Source organism: Anabrus simplex, chromosome 7, assembly GCF_040414725.1.
Source record: "Anabrus simplex isolate iqAnaSimp1 chromosome 7, ASM4041472v1, whole genome shotgun sequence".
Classification (NCBI taxonomy): Eukaryota; Metazoa; Arthropoda; class Insecta; order Orthoptera; family Tettigoniidae; genus Anabrus; species Anabrus simplex.
This window is the reverse complement of record NC_090271.1, coordinates 237,818,241-237,844,880: the sequence shown is the minus strand read 5'-3', so window position 1 is coordinate 237,844,880 and position 26,640 is coordinate 237,818,241. Positions and strand designations below refer to the sequence as shown.

Here is a 26,640-nt window from a genome sequence, read left to right as displayed (position 1 = left end):
GGGTGGGCACGTGACTCTGTGACCTTATGCGCCAGCCGCCACTGAAGCAACGCTAAAATTATTTCACCAACATAGACCTCTAAGTGGGTTCGATTCTTCGTTAACACGGAAGTTACGTGCAGTTACGAACTCCCGTCCATGGAAAATATATTATTGATTTGCTTACTTATTTTCTAGCAATTGCTTATTTGCACACTTCTTCTGATATATTTTTATTTCGTGGTGTTGACGTAATATAATGTGTGATGATATATGCTTTGTAATATATCTCATAAACACGTTTTCATTAATTTGTAGCATTTTTAGAAAAGATATATTTTTAGAATATTTAATATATGTAACTCAATTAGTTTTTCTAGCAAAAAACATGATCACAAAGTAAGCTTACACAAGATAATTTATGCGTACGTTATTGGACAAAATAATTATTCAAGGAACTTTTTACTTGCAAAGGATATTCTTTACTTAAATTGGACTGGTTTTTTTTCTGTTGAGAGCAAATAACTGTTGTTACATGTTAATATTGCCATAATAATTACCATAACTGTCACGTGGATTTTCGTGATCAAGAGGGAAAGAAGCGGTACGTCAGACACTGGAAAAAAGCATAACAATAACATTTTAAATTTTGAATATATTTGGAAGGTTATCCTTTCTTTTCTTTTCTTTTTCTTTTCTTTTCTTTTCTTTTCTTTTCCTTCTTTTCCTTCTTTTCTTTTCGTTTATTTTCTTTTGATGGGACAACAGCAACAGTAAGGCTTTGTATAAAGGAATAAATACCTGAAAAGGAACAACAAAAACAAATAACCAAGCTTTGAAGTTTAGTATACAAATCGGGGAGAAGCAGCTCCCATTGCCCCATACATTACCAAAGACTTCGTCGTATGAAACCAAAGAGGGTTCAGCCTCCATATAGCTAGCTCAAGAGCAGGAGTTCAGTTAGAAAAGAAGCTTAGAACTTCCAAAACAACGCCATCAACCCATTAACATTACACATGAGGAGGGTCTCAGACCCTGGACTCCACATACAACTTTTGTTTAATGCTCGAACAGACTACACTCCTTTATACCCTTGGAAAGAGCATAACAGTTTTTATATTACACTCGCTGCCCTTACTCATTAGGCAAGCACAATTCCACATATGAATCTGAAGGATACAAAACCGGGAGTCGAATTTCATACCACAGGGCAAAAAATCGAAAAATAAAAGGTGATTTCCTGAGAACAAACTGAAAGGGCAGCTGAACATCTCAAGCAATCCCGTGACATGACTTGTCATAAAATTTAATGGGGCACAAGGCCCGGTGACACAGAATATAAGCTATACTACAAGGTGACTAAGACCTGAAAGAAATTAAATTCCGAAACACAAGATAGATATTTAGAGTTTAAACGTAGTCATCAGAAAGCTAAGTGAATAAAGAAAACGAGGGTATACACTCTTTAAATTAACGTCCTTAAATTTTCATAGTACCCACAAGGGGGTTACACCTTGACCATAGACAACCTAGAAACCTACATGATATAACCTAACTGAAAAAGGAAACCCTACATTAAAATTAAGACAGTCACAGCACGCTTTAACTTGGTAAACAAGAACGCTGGTACCTTCCTTTCGCCAAACGTAGATAAGTTTACATTTTAGGTGAGATTGCTGTCTACCTTATCGCTGCCTCCATCTTGTCGTCACCTCCACGGAGGAGAGCCTCACTTTACGTCGCGCTTTCCAATATCAGATCAGGATAGATACATAAGGCTCAAGCTTACAGGATTTAGAGGGACGAGCTGGGTGCTGATTGGTTGATAATGATCTAAACAGATTGGTTGATAATGATATAACAAGACAGTAATGGCAACTTTAAAACAAATGACTCTAGCCCTGTATGTGCCAACCTAAAAACAGAAGCAATTTCTAACTAATTTGAACTCAATCTAAAACCCTGAGTGGCACTCAGAACAACAGTTGTGAATCTAGCAATGAGCCAGTAATTTAAGTAGGCATAGTTCAGTTCAGCTTGTCTCCGTGTGACATCACCACTTTCAGGCGTTCGAAGGTTTGCCTACAACCAGGGAGAGGCCGTACTACTATCACAATAACAATTTATGCACACTTTTTTTTTTCGAGAAAAGGAGCATGGAAAATACACATTTTTCTAGCAATATAAAATGTAAACTAAGTTTTAAATGCCATATTAAAACAAAATACAGCAACATATTCAATGTATGTGTGTCTTCCGACTGGTATGCTATGGTTCATAGTGTTATTACCAAAGAGACACCATGTGCTGTAGGTTCTAGTTCACAAAATATAAGCGTAACACAGCAAATACCTCCAAAGAGAATATAACTCATTGCGCTCGTAATATTTACCAAAGTCCGTGCCACTAACAATGAAAAAAATATCTCAAAGAGCTAGAGGAACGGTGGTGAATTGTTTGCTGGAGGTGAGCTCGCAGCTACGAAATACATTGATCCGTGGGAGCTGTTGGCTTTCTATGTCAGGCACGAGTTCCAGAAAAGTGTGGGCGAATTTATAGGATCTTAAATCATTTTTTATTGTCAGTGTTGAGCAAGCAGTCAGAATTCTAATTGAAAGGAAAGTGCTTTGCGGATAATAGTCTACAGGAAGTCGGAACTTTCATTCCCCAGTGTTTAGTATTTCTTAGGATTTTTTTAATGAGAAGTCACGTCCCTGTTCTGATTCCTTATAAAACGTGAGGTCCCGTGGCTACAATCACTATAGTGAGAGGTACATAAAACCACAAGCTTCGTGAGGTGAACTCTAAAAAAACCTGGAGCTTCATTTTGGTCGTCTCCGGTAGAGGCGAAAACTCTTTCATCTGCCAGCACAGTTGTCATGACCGACATTTGGTATGCTTAACGTGTTGTGTATCCCAATTTTCTACTTGAAGGAACTGTACATCATAGTACTGTAAACTATTTGGCAATATTAGGGGGACCAGTCCCAGAACGCGCAAAATAGCGTACTGATTCCTCATGGTAATGCTAGTCCTCACACAGCAGCTTCGATTGCCACACTGCGAAAAAAAAACACTGGACCGCTTTGGATAACACTCCCCTCTCCCCCCCCCCCACAACCTCCTTATACTCTCGATTTGTCATTATTTGACTACCATTTGTTTGAATATCCGACGAAAGCCATATGAAGAAAGAACTACTCCATGACGAAGAGGTACAGGACTTAACCCATCCAACATTTTTTTTATGAAGACGGAAACAAAACGCTGCCCGTGCGATGTGTTGAAATTAGTGGAAGCTTGGTAGAAAAATAGTTCTATGTTTGTTTTGGTAAAACATAATCTAAAGTTTAAAAGAGTCTTATTCATATCTGATAGACCAACGCACTGCGGAGAAGTTTCCGATAACTAAATAGCCTATGTAGGAATTAGCACCGATAAACTGGGGACCGTGACATCACTGGTGGTGGTGAATATAAGTTCGGCATTCGAAAAGAAATCATGAACGTGGACATGCAGCTCTAAGAAGTGACAGTGATGACTCTTGGGTTAAAGAAAAGACAACGTGGTTATCAGTCCCTAGGAAAGTCAGACAAGAATACTCTTCTCAAAGTAATACAAAGTAATTCAGATTATGTTGTAGAGGCAGACTGGAATTGCTTAGAATACGAAGAATGCAGAATCACTCCCTCAAATTTCTTGATTCATTCAGAAGTGAGACAGTGATCATAATAATGGAAGGGAATCTGCTGCCTGAGTCGGGCTTTGTTTAAACTTCCCACTTCCCATACTCAAATTTCCTTCCCTTCCAATCGCGACGGTTTAGATTTGCGAGATCTAGGGAGCAGGGTTACCATACGTCCTCATTTTCGTAAGGTAAAAGGATGTCCGGTCGTGTTTTTAATAATAATAGTAATAATAATAATAATAATAATATTAATAATAATAATAATAATAATAATAATAATAATAATAATAATAATAATGCTATTTGCTTTACGTCCCACTAACTACTCTTTTACGGTTTTCGGAGACGCCGAGGTGCCGGAATTTAGTCCCGCAGGAGTTCTTTTACGTGCCAGTAAATCTACTGACACGAGGCTAGCGTATTTGAGCACCTTCAAATACCACCGGACTGAGCCAGGATCGAACCTGCCAAGTTGGGGTCAGAAAGCCAGCGCCTCAACCGTCTGAGCCACTCAGCCCGGCTGGTCGTGTTTTTCTTTCCAAATTAAAATGTCCGAGTTGTCCGAGTTTTCAAACTTCTCTACAAATCCTTAATATTTAAAACGTTAAAAAGAAAATAATAACCGAAATAACAATCCACCCACTAGATTCCACGGTAAGACCAATTACGATTTACGATCACAATCATCAATAAAAATGATCGGTCGATGTCGCTTAAAACAGTCGAAACCAAGCTCTCAATTCACACAGATAACAGTTAATTGCCTGTAATCACCCTTGAGTGATTTGTTCCAGTTCATAGTGGCAATATTGAGATGGTGTCAAAGAAAGAAATAAGCTAACTCTTTATTCTGCTAATAATATTTTGAATTCTTCAGTATAATTTCAAAAATACGTCTTGTTAACAATATCAATATGTGAAGGGAATGCCAATTTTTTTTTCGGTGCAATAGCATCAAGTGATAGATATGACTGGGCATTTACAAGACAATAACTGGTTGTAAAACCGAAGTCCGCTGCGGAGAGCTGGATTCGAATCTCCATCGTCCATACTCGAAATGATTTTCTGCGGTTTCACATTTCAACTCCAGGCAAATACCGGGATGGTACCCTTATCAAGGCCACAATTCCTTCCTTCTCACTTCTAGTCGTACAACTAAACCTACACCCTGACACATCCTCATGGAGTATACCAGGAAAGGCAGCTAGAAAACTGGCGAGCCAAACATGTACTCGGACACTCCCGACACTTAAAGCCAAGCACTAAAAATGAACTGTATTTCGAAATATATTTGCAGACAAGTTTCTTTGAATTGTCTGTAATTAATTTAAAGTTATAATTCAGACTGAATATGTTAGCATGTACATGCAGTTGGATGCAAACATATAATTGCTATTTGAATGTATTAATTTATTTTTAAAGTATCCTAATTTTCAGGTCACACAATATGTTAAAACCCTGCCAGGGAGTCTTTCATTTTTACGCCTTCCCTGTACATTGCCTATAACCTCATTGTTCGAAAAGTAAGACCTGTTCTGTTTTTCCCGTGGTTAATAATCAATAAGGATGGTGCCCTTCCTCTTAAAACACGAATCACCACCACCACCACCACCACTCCCACCACCAAGCACCGAAAACACTGAGCGATCATTGAGAGTTAGAAGGCGGTGATACTGTAATAGACTCGTAATATTTACTTATTAAACAGCCTTCTGCATACTAACGGTTTAACGTTAGAAGGCGGTGACACTAATATAGACTGGTAATATTCATTTATTAAACAGTCTTTTACAAACTAACCATTTAGTTTTAGAAGGCGGTAATACTAGAATAGACCCGTAATATTCACTTATTAAACAGTCTTTTACACGCTAACCACTGAGATTTAGAAGGTGGTGATAATAATATTCACTTATTAAACAGTATTTTACACGCTAACTATTGAGTTTTAGAAGGCGGTGATACTAGAATAGACTCGTAATATTTACTTATTGAACAGTATTTTACACACTAACCACTTAGATTTAGAAGGCGGTGATACTAGAATAGACTCGTAATATTCACTTATTAAACAGTATTTTACACACTAACCACTGAGCTTTAGAAGGCGGTGATACTAGAATAGACTCGCAATATTCACTTATTAAACCGTCTTCTTCATGCTACCCACTGAGATTTAGAAGGTGGTGATACGAGAATAGACTCGTAATATTAACCTATTAAACAGTATTTTACACGCTAACCACTGAGATTTAGAAGGTGGTGATACGAGAATAGACTCGTAATATTCACTTATTAAACAGTATTTTACACGCTAACCACTGAGATTTAGAAGGTGGTGATACTAGAATAGACTCGTAATATTCACTTATTAAACAGTATTTTACACACTAACCACTGAGCTTTAGAAGGCGGTGATACTAGAATAGACTCGTAATATTCACTTACTAAACAGTCTTCATGCTACCCACTGAGATTTAGAAGGTGGTGATACGAGAATAGACTCGTAATATTCACTTATTAAACAGTATTTTACACGCTAACCACTGAGATTTAGAAGGTGGTGATACGAGAATAGACTCGTAATATTCACTTATTAAACAGTATTTTACACGCTACCCACTGAGATTTAGAAGGTGGTGATACTAGAATAGACTCGTAATATTCACTTATTAAACAGTATTTTACACACTAACCACTGAGCTTTAGAAGGCGGTGATACTAGAATAGACTCGTAATATTCACTTACTAAACAGTCTTCATGCTACCCACTGAGATTTAGAAGGTGGTGATACGAGAATAGACTCGTAATATTCACTTATTAAACAGTATTTTACACGCTAACCACTGAGATTTAGAAGGTGGTGATACTAGAATAGACTCGTAATATTCACTTATTAAACAGTACTTTACACACTAACCACTGAGCTTTAGAAGGCGGTGATACTAGAATAGACTCGTAATATTCACTTATTAAACAGTCTTTTACAAACTAACCATTTAGTTTTAGAAGGCGGTGATACTAGAATAGACTCGTAATATTTACTTACTAAACAGTCTTCATGCTACCCACTGAGATTTAGAAGGTGGTGATACGAGAATAGACTCGTAATATTCACTTATTAAACAGTCTTTTACAAACTAACCATTTAGTTTTAGAAGGCGGTGATACTAGAATAGACTCGTAATATTCACTTACTAAACAGTCTTCATGCTACCCACTGAGATTTAGAAGGTGGTGATACGAGAATAGAGTCGTAATATTCACTTATTAAACAGTATTTTACACGCTAACCATTGAGCATTAGAAGGCCGTGATACTAGAATAATATTCACTTATTAAATAGTCTTATGCTTGCCCAGCATTGACCTCTAGAAAGCGGGGAGATTAGAAGAGACTCGAAGTATTAATTTATTAAGCACCTGTTGATCTCTACTCCCAGTCAATAGTTTAATGACGTCGAAAGTTTGACACGTAGTTCAGTGAGGTCGTCAAAGTGCGGTAACGTGTCTTTAAGGTGTTATTTATTGCGGCTTTGGTGTGGCTGCCTGGACGACCGACCACATAGAGAAAGGAGAGGGCTTCATTTTATAGACCTGAGATTAAATGCTTCTCGAGTTAATTTACCGTCCGAATACTTGTCTTTAGAAGACCCAAGGTTCGATTTCCGACCGGATCGAGGATTTTAACCAGATGTAGTTAATTCCTCTAGCTCTGGGTCTGAGTGTTTTTGTCCGTCTACATACAACACACGACAGAAACATGCAAAAGTAACATTGGGTTGGCGTCAGAAAAAGTAACCGGCCGTGGAACTGCGCCAATACGCATAAATTCTGAACTCAGTAAATTTTGAAAAGGGCCATGAATAAGAAGTAGTAGTAGTTCGTAACCGACACGCTGCATGGATGGAAATTGTCTGAGAGTCATTCTGTGTGACTGACTCTGTCGTGAACTAACTGATTAACACAACAATATGGCGACTCGCAATTCCAAGGGTGGTTACAACTATTATCTAAGGGGGGTTCGAAAAGTTTCCAATCGACGGCCGTACAGTTCTGAATTGGGATGTCAATAAGGTGAAATCGCCGTGAGCACTGAGGCACTCATCCCATTGACGCATCAGGTTGAAGATCCCCGTGTGGTAAAACACCGCGTCCTGCCCCGTGAAGGAAGTCCGTAACCGCCTGCTGCACCTCCTCGTCCGACAGGAAGCACTCACCCTTCAAAGCCTTTTTGAGGGGACTGAAGGCGTGATAATCGAAAGGGGAAAGATCAGGACTGTCGCTGATCAACTGCTTACTTGTTGTTGTTCATAATGGATGAAGCTGGCCTCCCAGATCGATCGGTGTCTTGTATCGAAACGCGACCCGCACGGAACTAGGTGCACCATTCCACAACGGTGGTTTTTGACAGACATGCTGCCCCATACACAGCCTTCATTCTCCGATGGATGTCCACCGGTGTTTGTCCAACGGAAGCAAAGAACAGAATAACACCGCGTTGGTCCTGTTTGGACGCATTTGGTAATAACGTCACCATAGGTCACGTGACTGCTTTTAACGCACGCACTTCGGCACGACACGACTGCTTTGCCTCCATGTCCGCTGCAGCAACGCCTTCAAACCGAAACTTTTTGATCACGCTTTATACATAAACACTCGAGTTTGAAGTACTTAAGCTTCCTAAACCAACTTAATACGCATTAAAGGAACAAATCAAACTGAAATATGGATACAAAATGTAAAACAGTTCCTGTCCAGTATCTAGCATTCCGGCTCCGCAGTGTAGGGGGCAACGCGTCCGCCTGTCACCCGGCGGCCCCGGGCTCGACTCCCGGCTGGGTCAAGGGTTTTTAATTGTAAATGATTAATATCCCTGGATTTGGTAATGGGTGTTTGTGTCGTCCTTAACGTTCCTTTCCTAGCATTCAACACTCTACAATTCCTCCATTCGAATTACACGCAGGTTCATACCACATGGTGCAAGTAGGGGCAAAAGATGCCTATAGGTCGACGCCCCGAACAAATAGCATTTATGAAAAAAAATATCTAGCAACTTGGAGAACGTTTGGTGTAACTAACACAAGTCCTTCAATATTCCGTGTCGGTTGGAAAATGCCACTTCCTATGACTTATAACTAGGAACTATAGACTTTTGGGTCCCATCCCGCTTGACATATGGAGGATTATTTATTTCCACTCGGTGATTGTGGCTTTCTTCGCTGGTCATTCAAATTTCCTGCAAGAGGGTACTTTTTGCTTTCTCCACGCAACCTGTGATATTTTTTCAGTTCTAGTTGAGGGCTACGTTAACCTTTCTTGGCGTCGACTGGCTTGTACCAGAGAGGACCGGCATATTCAACGCAAAGTTATTACTCTCATTGCGAGTATAAATACACCTTAGGCCCTATTATTCTTTTTTGCTATTTGCTTTACGTCGCACTGACACAGATAGGTCTTATGGCGACGATGGGACAGGAAGTGGCCGTGGCCTTAATTAAGGTACAGCCCCAGCATTTGCCTGGTGTGAAAATGGGAAACCGCGGAAAACCATCTTCAGGGCTGCCGACAGTGGGGTTCGAACCCACTATCTCCTGGATGCGAGCTCACAGCTGCGCGCTCCTAACCGCACGGCCAACACGCCCGGTATATTTAATACGTATTGCATTAACTATTCCTGAGCTGCAGATTGCCTACATGTTGTTTAACTAGTCTTTTCTTAAATAACTGCAACGAATTTGGAAATGCATTGAACATCTCCGTTGGTAAAGTATTCCAATCTCTAACTCCTCCTCTATAAACGAATACTTGTCCTCTTGAATTCCAACTTTATCTACCTACTTTTAAAAACACCACTCTAAACTTTTTCGTCTACTAATGTCATTCAACGTGCTGACAGCGCGGAACATACCATTTAGTCGAGCAGCTCGTCTTCTTTCTCCCAAGTCTTCCCAGCCTAAACGTTGCATCATTTTCGTAACGCTACTCTTTTGTGGAATATCATCCAGAACAAATGAAGCTGCTTTTCTTTTGATTTTTCCAGTTCTTGGTCTATCGATTGAAATATTTAGTTCATATTCGTTTCGCATGAGTTCTTTTACGTGCTGTAAAATATACCAACACGAAGCCAGCGTATTTCACCATCTTCAAATACAGTCAGATTGAGTCAGAGTGGAACCCGTGAAATTGAAATCAGAAGGCCACTCCACTCTGGTTAGGCGTAACAGAAGGTCATCTTGGTTTAATCTTCCAGAATAAATCAATCAATCAATTTCAGAACTTTGGTCTTAAAAAAAAGTTCTGCTTTATGACAAATATATGAGAAATTCACATTTATCGTTAGCCCTATTCAACTGGGATCAACCTATCTGTGCCAGCTGATGGTGGAACCCATTTTGAGTCAGGACTCAACATGCACACATTTTATTCACGACCACGACCACTCCTGCCTAGTTCTAGCCTTAATCTATCACAGCGTCACTGAAAATGTACTTGCTTTAGCGGAACGAGCAATAAGAAACAGATCATTAATTTGTGGAAGAGACAGCAATCGATCCAGTAACAGCTGGGCGGAATACTAACCCATCAGCTGGGAGTGTTTATTGATGGACTACACAACAGGTCTTTGGCTTGCATTATGTAGAACCCAGGGGAAGGAACGCAGGTCACGCGTGACAGCCAAAGGGTGAACTCTGGCGGCAGAGTAGCTAACTGCGCTTTCCTTCTACTAAGGCTTTACGCCTAGAAACACACACACGTTCGGGAAGATGGGTTACCCAGATCACAGCGCAATATTGTGGTCATTGTGGATTTGACAGAATACAACGGTTGTTGCGCTCGAAAACACTTTCATTCACTCATTCGCTCTGCAATAATATATCTTTAATAATAAAAGGAAGTGTCTGTCTGTCTGTCTGTCTGTCTGTCTGTCTGTCTGTCTGTCTGTCTGTCTGTCTGCATATGCGCGATGCCCAGCCAAAACTACGGTACGCAGAGATCTCAGATTATTAACATATTAACGCCTATTTTAGGGCACAATAAACATTTCACACCGGGTTGAGTAGCTCAGACGTTAGAGTGCTGGACTTCTGAATTGAAGTTGCTAGGTTCAATTCCGGCTCAGTCCGGTGGTATTTGAAGATATGCAGATACGTGAGCCTCGTGTTGGTAGATATTTACTTACATGTAAAATAACTCCCGCGGGACACAATTCCGGCGTATCTGAAAAGCTATAAAGTACATAGTGGGACATAAATCATTAGCACTATTATTAAACATTTCACACTGCCGTTATTTATTTATTTATTTATTTATTTATTTATTTATTTATTTAATCCCGTTACCCTCCAAGGTTGGTTTTCCCTTGGATTCAGCGAGGGATCCCATCTCTACCGCCTCAAGGGCAGTATTCTGCAGCGTGAGACATTTGGTCTGGGATACAACTGGGGAGGAGGACAAGTACCTCTCCCAGGCGGCCTCACCTGCTATGCTGAACAGGGACCTAGTGGGGAATGGGAAGACTCGAACGGATGGGCAAAGAAAAGAGAAAGAAACGACCGTGACCTTAAGTTAGGTACCATCCCAGCTTTTGCCTCGAGGAGTGGGAAACCACGGAAAACCACTTCGAGGATGACTGAGTAGGGAACCGAACACCCCTCTACTCAGTTGACCTCCCGGGGCTGAGTGGACCCTGTTACAGCCCTCGAACCACTTTTGAAATTTCGTGGCAGAGCCGGGAATCGAACTCGGGGCTTCGCGGGTGGCAGCTAATCACACTAACAACGAAACCACAGGGGCGGACATATTCTCGCTGTTACTACAGAAAACATATTTCGTTCCCATTCTGCCCAACATAAATAGGCTATATCTGTGGTTTTTAAACCAGCGTTTGACAAGATAATCTAATGTCTACTCAGCGCACACGTCTTCGAGTAATGCTGAATAAGAGAACGGGTCCATTGCTATGCTAAGCGAAGTAATGGAGTGAAGAAGGATATGTTGTGAGGTCCCTGTTCAGAGGCATGTCACCACTGCTGTAGTGAGAGAATGATTCTGTATTATATTCCGCGTGGGGAGATGCCGAGTCCTACACGTAGTGGTGTTAGCTCCCGCGGGTATTCCTGTCCCACATAGACAGTAAAGATTGTGATTTGTGCAGCCGTCACTTAATCTCTATCGGTGACATTTGAACAGAACTCGTATGGGCGATAGAAGAATGGCTAAAGTTTTATTTCATGTATATATTGAGCAAGTCATTTTCTTTGGATATATCGCTTGTTTAATTTCAGCTACCTATAACAGGGCATATTCTAGAAATAGATGCAGAATAAGAAGATAATCCAACCGAGCGATTTGGCCGTGCGGTTAGGGGCGCACAGCTGTGAGCTTGCATTCGGGAGACAATGGGTCGGCTGCCCTGAAGATGGTTTTCCGTGGTTTCCCATTTCCACACTAGGCAAATGCTAGGGCTGTACCTTAATTAAGGGCATGGCCGCTTCCTTCCAACTCCTAGCCCTTTCCCGTACCATCCTCGTCATAAAACCTATCTGTATCGGTGCGACATAAAATAAATTGTAAAAATGATATTCCATTAAAAAACGAAGGTGACTGCAATTAATCCACAGAAAGTGAATGTGTGGAAATGATACCAGTTTGAGAGAGCAGAAAAAATTAACGATTGAAGTGTTGTCTGAAAATGCACTTTTTTTATTTCAAGAAATTATAATTTTTCCTATATATTTTTCAGAGTAGGTATTTATATAGGATGCTGTAGAAACTACTACTACACAAGTTCTTATTCTGTCCCTTGAAGGAGGATGCGGGCCGCTTAGACAGTAACGCCAACTCTCATGCCAGGAGATCTGTATCGGAGAAGGAGGAGTGCGGAGAAGGTGAGAGGGATGGCACCCGTACCTAATACTAGGTACTGTCCCAGCATTCGTCTTAGTGCAGGAGAATGGAAAACCATTCTCAGGACAGCCGATCAGCCCCTCGCCGCCTCTCGAACACAGACGCGTAGAGCCACGGTGAAGCCGTGGCGACCCCTTCTTCTGCTCGGTTGGCCGGTCAGAGTGCAGAGCTGTCGGACCACGGACCACTTATGGCCCGAGATCCACTCTGCATCCGCCGACCTGGTGAACTAGTATTATTAAATATTTTCATTCCTCCCCTGAAGGGGAAGGCGGGCGTCCTAAACGGTGACGCCGCCTCTCACTCCAGGAGATTTGTATCGGAGGAGGTGCGAGGGTTAGTGGCCTTGGCATATAATAGAAACTACCCTGGCATTCGCCTTAGTGCAAGAAAATGGAAAACCACGGAAAACCTACCTCAGGACAGCTGGCGATGGGGACCAGCCATCCTCCGTCTCCTATATACAGAAGCGTAGAGCCACGGTAGAGCCGTGGCCACCCTTTCTCTGCTCGGTTGGCCGGTCACAGTGCAAAGCTGTCGGACCATGGACCAGCCGTGGCCACTTATGGGCCGAGATCCACTCTGCATCCGCGGACCAACCTGGTGAAGACCTCCCCGGAATAAGGATGTAATCAACAATTTTTTTGAAAAGTGAGATTTCAGTGGAAATAGGGTTAGGGGCGCGCAGCTGTGAGCTTGCATTTCGGGAGATAGTGAGGTCCAACCCCACTATCGGCAGTCCTGAAGATGGTTCTCCGTGGTTTCCCATTGTCACACTGGGCAAATGCTGGGGCTTTACCTTAATTAAGGTCACGGCCGCCTCTATGTTATGGTGCCATCGTATGACTTACATTTGAACTTCAAGATTGCTTCAGCCAGCAGAACATTATCCTCCGTAGTGTAAGGATGGACCATCTGTCACGATGGTGGACAGTGCTTGTATTATGTAATTATGTAAGACCATAGACGAAATTGCAGCTATATTTTGAAATATTTTCATGGCACTTTTATTTTTGTTAGATTTACTGTTACACTAATTCGTAGTATTTGCTCTCCTTTGTGTCCCAAGTGCATGTATATTACATACAAGTGTAATACATACTTGCAGACCGAGCTCGATAATTGCACTCACTTAAGTGCGGCCAGTATCCAGTATTCGGGAGATAGTGGGTTCGAACCCCACTGTCGGCAGTCCTGAAGATGGTTTTCCATGGTTTCCCATTTTCACACCAGGCAAATGCTGGCGATGTACCTTAACTAAGGCCACGGCCGCTTCCTTCCCATTCCTAAGCCTTTCCCGTCGTCGCCATAAGACCTATCTGTGTCGGTGCGACGTAAAACAAATAGCATACTTGCAGGTTGTATCACTTCCCAATTCATAATTCTTTTTCAAACCCCAAGTTATAACAATGAAAATGAAATGGCGTGTGGCTTTTAGTGCCGGGAGATCCCAGGACGTGTTCGGCTCGCCAGGGGCAGGTTTTTTGATTTGACACCCTAAGGCGACCTGCGCGTCGTGATGAGGATGAAATTGTGATGAAGGCAACACATATACCCAGCCCTCGTGCCAGGGAAATTAACCATTGATGGTTAAAATTCCCGACCCTGCCGGGAATCGAATCCGAGACCCCTGTGACCAAAGACCAGCACGCTAAACATTTAGCCATGGATCCGGACAATTATAACAATAAAATATTGTTGTAAGGCGAATCTTCGGAGATAAAAATCGAAATTTTGTTAATTTTGTTTTTTTTTAAATTAGGGCCTATGCCTGAAATTGAAACGCTTGAGTTTCTTTTTTTCTTGTTAAGAAGTTATTCCGCTGAATTCAAGAAATTTATCACAGTAATAATGCTTTATTTGCCTGTTGTAATTTTACGTTTAAATCCGATTTTGTTCCCATAATATTCTGCCAACTCCGTGGCTCAGACGGCAGCGCGTCGGCCTCTCGCCGCTGGATACCGTGGTTCAAATCCCGGTCGCTCCATGTGAGGTTTGTGCTGGACAAAGCGGAGGCGGGACAGGTTTTTCTCCGGGTACTCCGGTTTTCCCTGTCATCCTTCATTCCAGCAACACTCTCCATTCTCATTTCATAGCATCTATCAGCCATTAATAAATCACTTTGGGAGTGGTGACCCCATCGTACTAATAGCCTATATCTGCTTCATTCATTCCATCCGTGACCCGGTCAATAACAAGACAGGTTGTGGGTTTTCATTTTCAATATTCTGCCAAATGTAACAAAATTTGTATGGTATATGTATCACAGCTATGTTAATAAACCTGCGTATGGAATTTTTGAAGGAATAAGAACAAGCAACTAAGTACAAGTATAACGAGTAAGGTTATGTTTGTCGGTGACACCAATGGGTGTGGCTCAGCGACTCTGACGTCATGTCTTGTTGGAAGTAACCAGGCGAGGGAGGTCAACTCTTTCCATGCCATTTCCTGACGGTGTTTTTTTTTTTTTTTTTTTTTTTTTTTTTCATTGGAGAGAGGAGAGTGAGTTCAGAAACATGAATCTCTGCCGTAGGATAATTCCTTGGTATGAAGAGATCTCAACTCAAGATTCTTCACGACCAATTCAAATTTTTTAATACATTTTAACGTAGAATTCGTCTTTTCGAGGGAGCTCCTTGCTATCAACAACGGTATAGCGCCTTAATGTACTTTGATATTGTCACAGTTACGATATACCATTGTTAAATACAGAGGGATTTATACCGAGTGGATACCCCTCCCCCACCCCCCACCCCTCCACTAAGTCTTCGGATTTATAAAACCTGTATTTTATAATCTAACGTGGTGAAAGCATCTTCCCTGTCCTCCGATCATAAATTCATGTGTAAATGCATGTATTCGTTGCTGACAAACCAATAAAAAGTAGGTGGTACCATAAGAGTAAAGCTCCGCTTTTGATCAGAAACTGCGTTGACAATGAAATTTTTGTACGATTCAAGAGCAGCTACAACCGACTTCTCCATGGCCTACGGCGTTCACGAGCTAGTGTTGTATTGTATGTTCCGAGGTTCAAACCTGGTAGGAGCAGAATTATTTTCATACATTTATGAGGTGGTAATCATAAAAATTATATTGGATGTGTACAATCTATTGCGATGCGATATGCGCAGTACAGACACTTGGCTGATAGATCTTGTCAGCTGGTGTGCGCACTGTTTTCAGGTTTTTTGTTACTGGCACATCCAGAACAGGTTATTTGTCACTAGCACATCCAGAACAGGTTCCTTGTCATTGGCACATCCAGAACAGGTTATTTGTCACTGGCACATCCAGAACACGTTATTTGTCACTAGCACATCCCGAACAGGTTCTTTGTCACTGGCACATCCCGAACAAGTTATTTGTCACTGGCACATCTCGAACAGGTTCTTTGTCACTAGCACATCCCGAACAGGTTCTTTGTCACTGGCACATCCCGAACAAGTTCTTTGTCACTGCACATCCCGAAGAGGTTCTTTGTCACTAGCACACCGAGAACGAGTTCTTTCCAAAGGTCACCGTTTTACGCAGCCATCCTTTAACCCTTTCGAAACGTATCAGAAGCGCGTATTCTTTCTCCAGAAAATCGTTTCTACGTACAAACATCATGCTTCACGTACTCATCACCTGACACAGAGTGGTTTCGGCTGCAAATTTCAAGCTCCCCAGTACGGACAGGAATGAAAGCAAGAAGCACACTATTATAGAGATTCCTTGACTAGTTACGAGGATTATTTACAATTCGTCAAGCCAATAAAAGAGTGCACTTCCCAGCAGTTAGACTGAACAAACTACGGCTGTTCAACACATTAAAAGGTGGTACCTAGTCAGCGTAACGACCCGCCTTGGCTTACCACACCAAGCGTGTGTTATAACACCCACCGTCCCGAAACTATAGACATATATATATGCATATAAGAGGTATGTGCAAATGCTGAGGCTGTACCTTAATTAAGGCCACGGCCGCTTCCTTCCCACTCCTAGCCCTTTCCCGTCCCATCGTCGCCATAAGACCTATCTGTGTCGGTGCGACGTAAAGCCAATTGCAAAAAAAAAAAAAAAAAAAAAAAAAAAAAACGAGGTATGTGCAGCAGAATCAGCTATTACAAGGTCAAAGATCCTTCCAAACATATTTGCCCACGCTATGCTTCATGGAAGAACGAATTTTGTTTGATTTGGACAACGCGTAGTTCTATACAATATCTCGAAAACAGTATGTTCCAAGACTTTAAAAGATGTTTCATTGGTGGTAGATGGATGGTTCGTAGCGTAGAGATTCTTAAAATGAGATATATTCCAACCTTCTGTGAGTACATAGCAAATTTATGCTTTGATATTCCTAACCCCTATTCTCTTCGTAACTGACAATTAAAGCAAAATTAAACATAGTTTTTTAAGTGGACAAACGGTTACTCAAGAAGGAAAATTAACATAAATTGTGCAAGATATTCCCCTGTGCCGGGGTGACAAACTAACTGATAGCAAGACAAAAATGCACATATGTATCGTAGTCGTCATACAAAGACCATAAAATTTAAATAACCTTATTATCAGTTAAAATAGTTCACATCTGATCTGTGCTGCAGTGATTACTCTGATTAGCTGTCACCCCTGGAGGCACGGGCTCGATTCCCGGCTCTGCCACCAAATTTGAAACGTGGTACGAGGACTGGAACGGGTCCACTCAGCCTCTGGACGTTATCTGAGTGAAGGGGAGGGGTGTTCGATTCCCATCTTAGCCATCCTCGAAGTGGTTTCCCGTGGTTTTCCACTTCTCCTCCAGGCATATATCGGGATGGTACCTAACTTAAGGTCACGGCCACTTCCTTCGCTCTTCCCTGTCTACCTCTTCCAATCTTCCCATCCCCGCCACAAGGCCCCTGTTGAGCATAGGAGGTGTGGGCGCCTGGGCGAGGTACTGGTCCTCCACTCCAGTTTTATCCCCCGACCCAACGTTTTACGCTTCAGGACATTGCCCTTGAGGCGGTAGAGGTGGGATCCCTCGCTGAATTCTAAACCTCGGAGGGTAAACGGATTAAGAAAGAATGAAAGAAAAACATATTCTTTAACCCCCACCCTTTTCATTACTGATAATTGAAGTAAAACGTAAAACGTAAAACGTAAAACGTAACCTAGATTAGTGAGTAGACAAGCCGTTACTTAAGAAGGAAAATTAATGTAAATTGTGTAAGATATTTTCCTGTGCCGGGGTGACAAACTGATAGACAGGCGGAAATGTATATTTTGATCATAGTCGTCATACAATGACCTGAAAAATGTAAATAACCTTATTATCAGTTAAAATAACCAAGAAACTGACACATCAGTTTCATTTCTAAAAAGTTTATCCATTCGACTGCCATCATTGAAGACTAAGTACAGCATGTACAGTGGTTAATAATTTGCTCCCTTGTTCTTTATTGTCTACTGTACGTTCTAGCTCCATATAACGAACTAGAATCAGTTTACCCAGGAGCTATACATGCTAAATCTTTCTTTGTTTCCTTTAGAATGCTTCTCCCTCCTGATACTAAATTTAATATTCCAATTGTTCTATATGTCTATTAGTAGTGATGTGCGCGAGTGATGCCTGGAATCGCGGTACTCGATTCTTTCGAGTCCAGGCTCGGACTCGCTTCGCTTGCGAAGGCTCGATGATAGCATGACGTCACACGTTCGCTAACTCGCCGGCTCGTAGATGGATGAAGCATGCGTACAAGCGGTCGCCGAGGGTTTATGCGATTGCGACAGCGCGGTACGATATGAAAAAAACTGAATGAATGCGCAAAAGGAATAACCTAAATTTGATAATTACTTGAGAACGATAATAATGCCACTTAATACGCACAATAAGATATAAAAATATCCGTTTACGGCGTCTCGCACACACTTCACTGAATATGCAATCTATTCTAATATTGATAATATAGCTTATCTGACCTTCATAGCCCAACTTGGCCGGTTCGATACTGGTTTATTCCGCTAGTATTTGAAGGTGCTCAAATACGTCAACCTAGTGTCGGTAGAATTATTGGGACGTAAAAAATCTCATGGGGGACTAAATGCGGTACCTCGGCATCCCCGAAAACCATACAAATGTACGTACTTGGACGTAAAAGTTATATTATTATTATTATTATTATTATTATTATTATTATTATTATTATTATTATTATTATTATTATTATTATTATTTCAAATCCCTGTCACGGTATGTATGTTGTAATTAGTGTATTTTAAACATGTGCTATTTCTAGACTATAGACGGTATTTCTGCACACATTGTATTGCTTCGCTACTGGTAAATTATATCTCATGTAGCCATTATGCATATACACGGGCGTAGATGTGCTAATATGATCGGTAGTATGACAGATTTATTGTAACCATAGCCTATTGCTAACCGCGCCAAAGCCTACAATCGTCCGGGGGAACAGGTGAATTACAGCAGTTTATATGTACATCATACTTTCGGCAGATATAATGTCGGGTATTAAGATGAGGCGTCCAGAATGTGACGTACGTTCACGCAGCAAATCAGCGGACAGAACGTCATTCTGTTCTAGCTAAACAGCTGACAGTTTGTTAGTAAGTCACAACCTTTAGTGCCTATGATGATGATAATAATAATCATAACAATCGAATTATTGACGACCGATGACTGAACAACATCAATCATCAGCAGCAAACATATTGCACTCCACACCACAAAAATATTCTGTGGGTGACCCTGAATGCCGTGCACTCCAGTACAGTAGATTTTAGTTCTAAGGCATGTCCACAGATAGCGACTCCAGTATGCTTGGACTCGAGTCTGGAGTCGAGTAATACCGATTCTAAGAGCATATTACTCGATTCTACTCGATTCCGTCGCTAGCCCATCACTATCTATTAGTGATGTGCGCGAGTGATGCCTGGAATCGCGGTACTCGATTCTTTCGAGTCCAGGCTCGGACTCGCTTCGCTTGCGAAGGCTCGATGATAGCATGACGTCACACGTTCGCTCACTCGCCGGCTCGTAGATGGATGAAGCATGCGTACAAGCGGTCGCTGAGGGTTTATGGGATTGCGACAGCGCGGTACGATATGAAAAAACTGAATGAATGCGCTAAAGGAATAACCTAAATTTGATAATTACTTGAGAACGATAATAATGCCACTTAATACGCATAATAAGATATGAAAATATCCGTTTACGGCGTCTCGCACACACTTCACTGAATATGCCATCTATTCTAATATTGATAATATAGCTTATCTGGCCTTCATAGCCCAACTTGGCCGGTTCGATACTGGTTTATTGCGGTAGTATTTGAAGGTGCTCAAATACGTCATCCTAGTGTCGGTAGAATTATTGGGACGTAAAAAATCTCCCGGGGGACTAAATGCGGTACCTCGGCATCCCCTAAAACCATACAAATGTACGTACTTGGACGTAAAAGTTATAACATTATTATTATTATTATTATTATTATTATTTCAAATCCATGTCACGGTATGTATGTTGTAATTAGTGTATTTTAAACATGTGCTGTTTGTAGACTATAGACGGTATTTCTGCACACATTGTATTGCTTCGCTACTGGTAAATTATATCTCATGTAGCCATTATGCATATACACGGGCGTAGATGTGCTAATATGATCAGTAGTATGACAGATTTCTTGTAACCATAGCCTATTGCTAACCGCGCCAAAGCCTACAATCGTCCGGGGGAACAGGTGAATTACAGCAGTTTAAATGTACATCATACTTTCGGCAGATATAATGTCGGGTATTAAGATGAGGCGTCCAGAATGTGACGTACGTTCACGCAGCAAATCAGCGGACAGAACGTCATTCTGTTCTAGCTAAACAGCTGACAGTTTGTTAGTAAGTCACAACCTTTAGTGCCTATGATGATGATAATAATAATCATAACAATCGAATTATTGACGACCGATGACTGAACAACATCAATCATCAGCAGCAAACATATTGCACTCCACACCACAAAAATATTCTGTGGGTGACCCTGAATGCCGTGCACAGTAGATTTTAGTTCTAAGGCATGTCCACAGATAGCGACACCAGTATGCTTGGACTCGAGTCTGGAGTCGAGTAATACCGATTCTAAGAGCACATTACTCGATTCTACTCGATTCCGTCGCTAGCCCATCACTAATGTCTATGCTTCCGGCAAGTATATTCCATTAGACTGTGTAGTCCATCTGTTAATTCAACCGTCCGGATGAAGGCTCGACGCTCACACAGCGCCACTGAATTTACAGGGAAACGCACAGCGGTATAACAATGAGGAGTACTGCATTCTTTATTACAAATATTTAATTAGCTTTAGTGTCTTCATTTCCAGCAAGATTCTTGTCTGTAATTTTATGACACAGCACCTAACGTCTACGTAGCACAGGATAGAAGCGAAACATGCAGAAATATGGTGATCCGCAGATTGCTAAAAGTGAAATAATTTTCATAATAATAATAATAATAATAATAATAATAATAATAATAATAATAATAATAATAATAATAATTTTGTGTGGCTACTTTTTTTACCTGGTGCAGCCCTCGTGAGGCAGACTCTTCTACGAGGATGGGCGGCATCTGCCATGTGTAGGTAACTTCGTGTTTTTATGGTGTTGTGAGTGATGTGCGAGTAGCAGGGATATTGGGGATGGTACAAACACCTGGTCCCCAAGACAAGGAAATTAACCATTTAAGGTTAAAATCTCCAACCCGGGCCTCTCTGAGCTCTCTGACCATTCAGCCAGAGAGCCAGACGAAGGCGAGATGAATAGTTCGGATCACAATTATTATTATTATTATTATTATTATTATTATTATTATTATTATTATTATTATTATTATTATTATTATTATTATTATTATTGAATCCATTTACCTTCTAGGGTGTTCGGCTCCATGCCTAAATGGTTAGCGTGCTGGCCTTTGGTCACAAGGGTCTCGAGTTCGATTCCCGGCAGGGTCGAAATTTTAACAATGATCGGTTAATTTCGCTGGCACGGGGCTGGGTGTATGTGTCGTCTTCATCATCACTTCATCTTCATCATGGCGCGCAAGTCACCTACGGGTGTCAAATCAAAAGACCTGCACTGGGCGAGTCGAAGTCCTCGGACACGTCCCGGTACTAAAAGCCATGCGCCTTTTATTTTATTTTACCTTCCAGGGTTGGTTTTTCTCTCGGACACAGCGAGGGATCCCACTTCTGTCGCTTGAAGGACAGTGTCCTGGGGCGTGAGACATTTTATCGATGATACAACAGAGAAGGAGGACCAGTACCTCGCGCTGGTGTCTTCACTAGCTGTACTGAACAGGGGCCTTATGGAAGATGGAAGATCGGAAGGGATAGGCAAGGTAGATGGAAAGTAGCGGCCGTGGCCTTAAGTTAGGTACCATCCCCGCATTTGCCATGGAAAACAACTTCCAGAAAGGCTGAGGTGGTAATCGAACCTTCCTCTGCTGATTTGACCTCCTGAGGCTGAGTGGAGCAGTCCTCGTAACACGTCTTAAATTTCGTGGCAGAGCCGGGAATCGAACCCGGGCCTCCGGGAGTGGCAGCTAATCACACTAACTACTATACCACAGACTTGGACACCTGAATCACTAAACCATTAAAAGAAACGATGCAAGCTATAAAGAAGAGAGATCTGAATAGAGTTGATGAGAGATGAAATATGAAATTTGACCAAACGGATAGAGATATTGATAGGTCGCATATTGAGACACTCAGCAAGGTGCAAGTGGCTGTGTGGTATGGATCACGTAGCTATTAGCTTGCATTCGGGAGACAGTGGGTTCGAACCCCCCTGTCGGCAGCCCTGAAGATTGTCTTCCATTTTCACACCAGATAAATGCTGGGGCTGTATCTTAATTAAATCCACGGTCGATTCCTTCCCATACCTAGCCCGTCCGTATCCCATCGTCGGCATAAGATCTATCTGTGTCGTTGCGACGTAAGGTGGTGGTAATTATTATTATCTTAAGAGAAGTACAACTGTGCAACCATCCTATATGTAATACTAATCAGAGATAAAAAACTGAAGGGATCCGACACTTCGAAAAATTAAGTAATCGGCCAAAGAAAGACAAGGGCCACTAAGGGCGTGAAAATGAAAAACTGCCTAGGCTTCGAGTGCTGTAATACCCTCGTGGTTGGAAAAGAACAAGAGCTGACCAAGGAAGGTTGGATAGGATAGGTGAAAGTGAGGAGCCTGTCACGGATCATTGAAAGTAATCAAGGACTCAGCTGAGGCCCCGTGGTAGCCAACCCATGTTCCCAAGATGAGAGACTCTGGCATTCATTACATTCGCCTTGGGATAAAAATGGGAAATCACAAAAAACAATCTTAAGGGCTGCCGACTACGTCCCGAATGCAAACTCACAGCTTCTTCTTCTTTCCCTACCGCTTTCCCACACATGTGGGGTTGCGGGTGCGAACTGCATCGCACATGGGGATTGGCCCTGTTTTACAGCCGGATGCCCTTCCTGACGCAACCCTATATGGAGGGATGTAATCACTATTGCGTGTTTCTGTGTTGGTTAGTAGTGTAGTGAAAAAAATGAAATGGCGTATGGCTTTTAGTGTCGGCAGTGTTAGAGGACATGTTCGGCTTCCCAGGTGCAGGTCTTTTGATTTGACGTTCTTAGGTGACCTGCGCGTCGTGATGAGGATGAAATCATGATGAAGACGACACATACACCCAGCCCCCGTGCCAGCGAAATTAACCAATGATGGTTAAAATCCCTGACCCTGCCGGGAATCGAACCCGGGGCTCCTGTGACCAAAGGCCAGCACGCTACCAATTTAGCCATGGAGCCGGATGGTAGTGTAGTGTATTGTGTGAATATGAAGAGGAGAGTGTTGGGACGACCATAAACACCCAGTCCCCGAGCCGGAAGAATTAATCAGAAGCGATTAATATCCCCGACCCGGCTGGGAATCGAACCCGGGACCCCCTGAATCGAAGGCCAGTACGCTGACCATTCAGCCAACGAGTCGGACAAAGAAAACTATGCTATGCTACCGAATCCGCGTAGCCAACTCGGTTGGAAGGGTTAGCTCAGGATAGGGTGGCGTGGGGGACTTAATCAAATCGCTCAATGGACTAATGACCCTAAAACAATATTATTATTATTATTATTATTATTATTATTATTATTATTATTATTATTATTATTATTCGAGCAAGTGGCTGTGTGGCTTGGGTCACGTAGCTCATTAGTTTGTATTTGGTAGATAGTTGGTTCGAACCCCACTGTCGGCAGCCCAGAAGTTGGTTTTCGGTTTTTCCCCCATTTTTACACCAGGAGAATGCTGGGGTTGTACCTTAATTAAGGCCACGGTCGCTTCCTTGCCACTCCTATCCCATCATCGCCAATAAGACTTATCTGTGTCTGTGCGACGTAAAGCAAAATTAAATAGCCTAAATATATCCGGCTCCATGGTTAAATGGTTAGCATGCTGGCCTTTGGTCACAAGGGTCTCGGGTTCGATTCCCGGCAGGGTCGGTAATTTTAACCATCATTGGTTAATTTCTCTCGCACGGGGACTGGGTGTATGTGTTGTCATCATCATCATTTCATCCTCATCATGACGCGCAGGTCGCCTAAGGGTGTCAAATCGAAAGACCTGCACATGGCAGGCCGAACATGTCCTCGGACACTCCCGGCACTATAAGCCATACGCCATTTCATTTTTTATAACCTAAATATTATTATTTTCATCGTTGAAGAGTTCGTTTAGGCCCTGCTAACTATTTTTATAGTTTTCGGAGAAGTTAAAGTGCCGTAATTATGTCCCGCAGGAGTTTTCCTACGTACCGGTAAATTCACCGAAACGAGACTGACGTAAATGAGAGCCTGCTTATGTCACTGGGCTGCGCTGGGATTGACCCTGCGAACGCGAACTCAGAATGTCTGAGCCACTCAGCCCAAACGATCGTGCTTACTTAAATTTGTGGGATAATGTGGATAGTCACCGTTCTTGTTATCGGCATTTTTATTGTTGTGCTGCACCAAAATTAATGTTTCACCTGAATGACTACTTGAAAGAGAAATGTTTCCACGGTGAGAGAAATGAGCAAAATGGGCAGCTGTTACCTGACATGGCTGCTATATTCTGTTTACGTACGGACTGACTTACCTCCCCTCCCGTTCCTACCCCCAGCAGTTCAGTGTGAACCGGCACTCAGCACAGTTCACCACGTGTTTGACCGTGTATCCTCATCAGCGGAGAGGGGTGTACTTTTGCGGTAAGTGTTGTATCCTAACATCTAAAAGCAGATAAGCGTCACTTAATTTAATCCACAGATTTTAGTTCTTCGGATTCTACAGTAGAATTAGCAACAATCGGTCCAAGTTGACAGTTCACAATTCAAGTGGAAGACATTTAATGCAGGAAAATTGCGTTACTCATATAGCTAACATTCACTTACCGTTTCTTCTTTGTGTAGAAGAAGTCTTGGCGAAAATTTTAAATTGGATAAATTTCTTTCTTATTTGGGAACTCGAGAAACAGTCTCTAAACATGCGTCGATGTACTGTTAACATCACCATAAAAATTTTAAAAGTATGTTCCTCGTTACATTTTCAAAAGTATCCCCTACGGCAGAACAATTGGACCAAAATTATCGCTTCACACGTGTTTTAGACTGGTATCTAGTGCCGAGCTTTAGACACAATTGAGGAGTGTCTAATTCCACCATAAGAAATTTGCAGGGAAAACGCAAGAAATGTGTAATCGAAGGCAGGTGGAACGTACCCAAGATCAAGTATGGTACAAATTTTAATTAATTACATCTTTTTGACCTGGATTGTTCATAACATTCGATAATTTAAACTACTGCACATCATATGAAAGAAATAATTTTATTTTGAAGTGTTTATAGCTCCTTTTGAACAGACACTGCCCACTTTATTTGCATTCAGATAGGTTTTAGTTTTCTTAGTAATGGAATTAAAACCATCACAATCTCAACTTCCGAACACCAGTCAAAGTACTAACGTTCCGAATATTCTTTCCATTGCCCCCCCACCCCCTATTTTTATATTTAATGATATAATATTTTAACATTTTAGTTAATCCCTTGCCTTTCTTTAGGATCCTACAGACAAACATGCACTGGAAAGAGTATTAGTTAACTGGGTTACAATAATGCCCAATACGACCAAACATGGTCTCCGATTTATGCACTTTCAATTCAATCAACCATAAATTGCCTTTACAATGATTCTGGTCATCTGTCTACATCCGAAATTACCACTGGCAAGTCTAAAAAGGCCTTATAAATATCATTTTAGGGAAGAAGCACAAATACTGTACTTGCGATAATAGAATATTCTCGCGTGTTTCGTGCGGTGTATTTATTTCGTTTCAGTGGTAATAATCCGTTAAGATTAAACACTCAACAGTTTAGAGTTATGGAATAGTAGGGGCCGATGACCTAGATGTTAGGCCCCTTAAAACGACAAGCATCATCATATGGAATAGTACACTTTTGGGATGAACTTGAAAGGTTTGCTTCCGTTTTATGTCGTTTAATCACTAGGGTTCAGAAGTTTGACCTAAAGAAGTACAAAATATGTAAGCAAATATGCCCTAAAAACTAGCTAAAAACTATAAAAAAATTAATTGAAATACGATAAAGTACGATATGAATTTTAGGGATAGGTAGCAAGTACTAGAGTATTATTAAAATTAAGTCTTAGTAACAAAATGCGATCCGTGATGATATAGTGGTTGTGATTATGGTGGTGATTATTGTTTTAAGAGGAAGTACAATTAGGCAACCGTCCTCTACATAACACTAATCAGAGAAAAAAACGGAGGGGATCCGACAATTCGATAAATGAAAGTATCGGCCAAATAAAGACAAGGGCCACGAACGGCGTGAAAATGAGTCTCCCTAGGCCTCGAGTGCTCTGAATACCGCCGGGGTCGAAAAAAACAAAGAGTTGACCAGGGGAGGTTGGACAGGATAGATGAAAGTGAGGAGTCGGGTACAACTGGAAGCATTGCCAGGACTTAGCTGAGGGCCCAATAGTT

At 41.7% G+C, this 26,640-nt stretch overlaps 1 protein-coding gene across 3 annotated transcripts in view; it reads left to right on the top strand.

Annotated features, from left to right (window-relative positions):
- Nucleotides 1-26,640, top strand: part of LOC136877515 (anoctamin-7) — an 865,825-nt gene that overhangs the window by 572,709 nt on the left and 266,476 nt on the right. Inside the window, exon 1 of one of the 3 annotated variants that reach the window (XM_067151629.2) lies at nt 24,774-24,847. The exons of the other annotated variants lie outside the window; for them this stretch is intronic. The gene's annotated coding sequence lies outside the window, so the exon portion shown is untranslated. Of the gene's footprint in view, nt 1-24,773; nt 24,848-26,640 lie in introns of those variants that run through there. 3 annotated transcript variants of the gene reach the window in all.